The following is a 6,016-nucleotide window of genomic DNA, read 5'->3' as shown; positions in this document are numbered from 1 at the left end:
GACTTTCTGTGGCGCCCTCTTTGTTATGGAGTAATAGTAATATTAAGTCCTCTCGGAAGTAGATCCATATTTTGGCTCCTAATTCATTGATTACAGGCTCCTTAGAGAAATAATCACCAAACAATAAGCTCTGGACAGTTTCGCAACATAAACCGTTACGGATAATGGGTTTGCGTTCCAGGCTTGATGGGAGAAGAGAGGCCGCAGCACAAAGGTAGGGTGCCCAAGACAGATTCTGAGATGTTGGAGTAAATGCATTATAACTATGGGGTCTCTTCACTGGCGAAATGTAGACATTGCGAACTTTCTGTTCTAAAAGATCTACTTTCTATAGAGAAGCCATAGATGTACACAATTTTGCGAGACCCAGATCTCTTGACTTTATCTAACATTGCATTGTATTGTGCAGTGAAATTCATTTTAATTATGGTCTTATTTGTTCCACCAAATATATTATATGCATGTTCTATTACTACTGCTTTGTGCGGCAAGGCTTTTGATTTTGCTACAGTGATTTATACACCGCTTTCCAGAAGTCATTTATTGATTTGGATTGGGTGTGGTCTTTTCCTTTGGATTTTCTAAAATGATGATCACATTTTCACCAAATAATTTCTATTTCTATTAAATATTTCCAAGTTACATTTGTTTTTATAGTCTTATCCTCTGGCCATGTATTCAGCATACATTTATGTCTGGTTCCTTGCTTTAATGAGAATGCGTCGAGCGTTCAGCATTTCACATTTAAGTTTGTTTGCCATAGGTTTTAGGAAATGAAAATTATCTTCTGATTATCAAGCATTTGTGTTGAATTTTTTTTTGAAAAATTTTTCTGTACCTCAGTACATGATCGAATGCCCATTTAAAAAAATGTAATGGCCGAGCGCAGCTACTCGGGAGGCTGACACATGACGATTGCTGGAGCCCAAGAGATCGACACCAGTCCGCAACATAGTGGGAGTCGGTCGCTATAAAAATTAAAAAAAAAAATTAGGCACGGTGGCGCACGCCTGTAGTCTCAGCCACTCTGGAGGCTGAGGCCCAAGGATCTTTTGAGTCCAAGCAGGTCGAGGTTGCTCCAGTCTGGGCGCCAGAGCAAGACCCATCTCAAATAATAATAATAATAATAATAATCTAATCTGTTAGTGTGAGAATATTTTAGGCAATTTTTTTCTAATGTTGTATTATCTTTACATTTCATGGATACAGACTTTTTTTCCATTGAATTAACTGCAATATTGGACCTGCTATGTGTTTATTGAGGATCTTTGCCTCTGTGTGGGTGAACTTGGCTCAGTTGTTCCCCTCCCCGCACCCAGGTTATCCTCAGCTGTTTTTTTGTTTTGTTTTGTTCTTTTGTTTTTTTAATCAAAGAAAGCTAGCCTGGGAAAGTGAGTTGAACATCATAAGATGGTGGTTATTTTTGTGTTTACATAAGATGGTCAGCTTTTCACTGCTTATTTGGTAGAACTGGTCCCAAAATGCCTGGTCCCAAAACATTTGAGGGTGGCTGGAGCTTTGATCAGTTTCATTTTGCGTTTCGCAATGACAGATTTTTATTTCTATTTGGATTAATTGGGCCATTCATATTTTCCTAAATAATGGTCTGTTTTCATTTGGGGTTTCAAATTTAATGATTATATATATTCTTTTTATTGTAGAAATTCTCAAATATATTCTACTGTAGAGAGAATATACCTGGAACTCAGAATCATCAACACATGGCCAACCTGGCTTCGTCTATACTCACACATAACACCATGTCTGCCAGTGGAATAATGTGAAACAAATCCTAGACATCACATCATTTCATCTTTAAATATTTCAGTATGTGTTTTTAAAGACAGAAATATTAACCGATAACACTACCCCACCTTATAAAATTAACTCCTTCATGTAATTAACTGTCCAGTTATTTTCACATTTACTCACTGACATCATTTAAGTGTGTTTTTTCTTGAACCCGGGTCCAAATAAATCTAATCATTATCACTGCATTTTATGACCATTAATTTATACATTCTTCCCCCCAACACACATACATTACTTCTTTATCCCTGCAATCTTTGTTTTTACAAAAAAACAGATCTTATGCTCTGTTCAGTTTCACATGGTCTGGCTTTTGCTTTGTGCAACATTAATGTCATTCTTCTCTGTATTTCTTTCAATTGGTAGAGGTTTTATCATATTAAAATTTAATTTTTATTCTCTCTCTTGTTTTATTTGGAAAGATCACTTTACAGGTGATGTGAACTTTCATTACGAGGAAGTAACTTCCATTATGAGGGGGACCGAATATTTGTCTCCCTTTTTGTTGATGTTGGCAGTCTTTGAAGATTAGTATATTTATCCATTAATTAATTAGGGTTTGCAAAATGTTAATTTTTCTAATTCTACCATTCCTTCTGATTTCATTAGATGAAATATATCTTTCTGTAGAAATCATCCCTTGTCTATCATTTGTTAATGATATTTACAGTGTTCTCTTATGGTATTCAGGTTCCTTCTGCACCTATTTTTGTACAGTATTTTAAAGCTACTATCACTTAGTTTTCTTTTGTAATTGAAGATGCCTATAAAATTGTCTCCTATATAAATCTTTTAAAAGAATAGGCTTTTGTTAGTTGGCTCCACTGTCTTAATTAATCATTTCTGCATTTATCTTAGTTATTTCCTATGCTTTATTTCTTTGGGTTAAATATGGTTTTATTTCTCTAGCTTCTTGAAGTTTTGCATGTTTAAAATATTTGTTTTTTTCTAATCAGTTTATTTAAGGCTGTAAATATTCCTTTGTGTACCACCTGATTTGTTTCTCACAGGTAATGCTATAGAGTTTTATGTGCAGTGCTTGATTATTTTACAAGCTGAATATATCTCTGTATTCCTTATGCTCTTAGAATTTTTTGAATATGTGTGTGCAAATGCTAGTGAGTGCAAAAATTATTTTGGGGAAGGATGTGAAGAAGAGAGACATAGTTATTTAGAGGAGGTTTCAGTCTCCCAGGGGTGTTTTGTTTTGGTTACATGTAATATAAAAGACTTGAACACATTTTACTGCTAGTGACTCAGTTGAGGCTTTCCTGTGAATGAAATGGTCTCACATTAGAACAATCAATATAATTAGCCAAGTATAAGTGTTAAAGATTATCCAGGAAAACAGAAATTACTTTAAATACATAAGTCAGGTTGAATATGATGCACAAAATTGGTTACTCAAGTGATGGAGAAGCCAAACGGGAGAGGCGGGCAAGCCAATATTTGGCAGCTTAAGAAATTTTCTTCAGTCTCTAGGATAGAAACAAATAAAGGAGATAATGTTAATGGAGCCTTGGAGTTGGGGTCAATAGGATCTGGAACTAAGGTGGATAAGTATGATGAGGGTGAGAGCCATGGAGAAGATGTAAACCTTGAAAGCAGTTGAAGGCACCTGATGCAGAGAGAGAAAATAAAATATAAACTCTAGCTGCTTCTGTCCTCCTGTACTGTACTAACCTCCTGCTGGTGCCTTCTGTTGCTTGAACCATGATGGCAGCCAAATGTTTGAGAACATAGGAAGTGCAGCCTACAATCATCTCCTGAACACTGGAGAACAGAGCAAGGAAAGAGAGAGAAAGGGATCTGAGGCCAATCAGGTCAAGGACTGGCATATTGCCTTGACATATTGTGAGAAAAATCATATCTAAATTGATACAGAAAAGTATTTTGTAAAAATCAGCATTAATTCATGATAAAAAGAGATGTTATCAAAGTAGATAAAGGATATCTACCAAAATCTATAGCAAATATTCTACTCAGTAGAAAAACATTGGCTATTGGAAAATAGATAAGAATAGCTGCTATCACTATTTTTATTCCACATTATAATAGGGGTTCCTGCCAATGCAGTAATGGGAAACAGATGAAATAAAAGGATTGGAAAATAAGATGATTTAGATGTCAGTTCTCAAATTATCTTTAATCAAAATCCCAGAAGGATTTTTGTAGAAGTGAATACACTGACTGTAAAATTAATATGGACATGTGATCGACCAAGAATAGCCAAAACGACTTTGCAAAACAAGAACAAAATAAGAGGACTAATACTACCCAATCTCAAGACTTATTATAAAATTCAAGTAATCATGACAGTGTGGCATTTTTGTAAAGACAGGCAAATAGATCAGCGAAACAGAATAGAAATACCAACAATAGACTTCAGCATATAGAAGCAGCTGATTGTCAGCCATGGTGCAAAGGCAATTCAGTGAAGAAGGGATAATACTTTCAACATAGGATGATGGAACAGTTGGAAATACACACACACACAACACAACACAAAACAAAGCAAACAAAACAAAAACTTTCAGTCCACTCCTTTCACCATATAGAAAATTAGCAAAAATGGACCACCAACTTAAATGTAAAATCCAGAGCTATAAAACTACTAGGAAGGAAACATAAGATAAAACCTTTGTGATCTTTGGCTGGGCAAACATTTCTTAGGCACAACTCCAAAAATACAATCCATAAAATAACAAATTGATTAATTTGCCTTTACCAAAATTGAAAACATATTTTCTTCAAAAGGCACTGCTAAGAGAATGAAAAGACAATCTATAGAATGGGATAAAATTTTTGTAAAGCATATATGTGAGAAAGGAGTTGTAATCCAGCACTTAAAATAATTCTCAAAACTCAATAAGAAAATAAACAACCCGATATAAATGGGCAAAAGGCTTGAACAGATAGTTCAAGAAAGGAGAGTTATAAATGTCAAAGAAGCACATAAAATGCTCAACATCATTAGGCATTAGGGAAATAAAAATTAAAACCCCAGTAAGATACTATTACACACCTATTAGAATATGTACAATTAAAATGACTGACTGTACTAAGTATTGCCAAAGATGTGAAGGAACTCTCACACCTTGCTGGTGGGAATGTAGATTGGACATCCACTTTAAAAAAAACAGTTTGGCAGTTACTCAAGAATTTAGACATACACATGCAATATGACCTAATTATTATACTCCCAGGAAATAAGGGCATATGTCTGTGAAAAGATGTGTATACAAAAGTTCATAGCAGCTTTATTTGTAATAGTGAAAAACTGGGAATAACCCAGATGTCCATCAATAGGTCACTAGATAAACTGTATTATATACAATAAAATATTATTTAGCAATAAATTGAATGAACTATTGATACATGCTATAACATGGATATATTTCTCAATAATTATTCTGTTAGCCAGATAAAATAGTACATACTATGTTATTCCGTTTTTATAAACGGAAGATGAAAACTAATGCATAGTGACAGAAAGATGGTTGCCTGTGGACAGAGAGGAGTGCAAAAGAGCTTACAAAGGAACATGAAAAAAGTTTTGGGGGTGATGGTGATTGACATATTCATTGTCTTGAATGTGATGGTGGTTAAATGGATGCATAGATAAGTCAAAACTTATCAAATTGTATGCGCTTTATTGTATTCCAATTGCATCTTTGAAAAGCCATTACAAATTCTGGAACAAGCAAATCTAATGTACAGTTGAAATCAAAACTGTAGAAGAGGGGTGATGTGGAGGTGTTCTATTGTGATTAGCTTGGAAAGACGTGATTGATCTTTATGATGCACTAAAATTTTACTCTATATTTTGATTGGGGATGGTTTACACACATGTATGCATATGTACATTTAGGTTCTGGCATATGTCCTATTAATACTATTTCATAATAATAATAATACACATATTGTATCAGAATAGAATCACAAGGATCTTTGAGGAAAACAAATATCCAATAAGCTGTGTATGCGTTATGCTTAATTAGGCACTTTATTTAATTTGTTAATAAGCACAGGTCAAATATTACTTATTTTTAGCTTTTTTTTCTTTTTATTATTATTATACTTTAAGTTTTAGGGTACATGTGCACAATGTGCAGGTTTGTTACATATGTATACATGTGCCATGTTGGTGTACTGCACCCATTAACTTGTCATTTAACATTAGGTATATCTCCTAATGCTATCCCTT

Source organism: Pan paniscus, chromosome X (assembly GCF_029289425.2).
Source record: "Pan paniscus chromosome X, NHGRI_mPanPan1-v2.0_pri, whole genome shotgun sequence".
NCBI classification, from domain to species: domain Eukaryota; kingdom Metazoa; phylum Chordata; class Mammalia; order Primates; family Hominidae; genus Pan; species Pan paniscus.
This window is presented reverse-complemented; position numbering follows the sequence as displayed.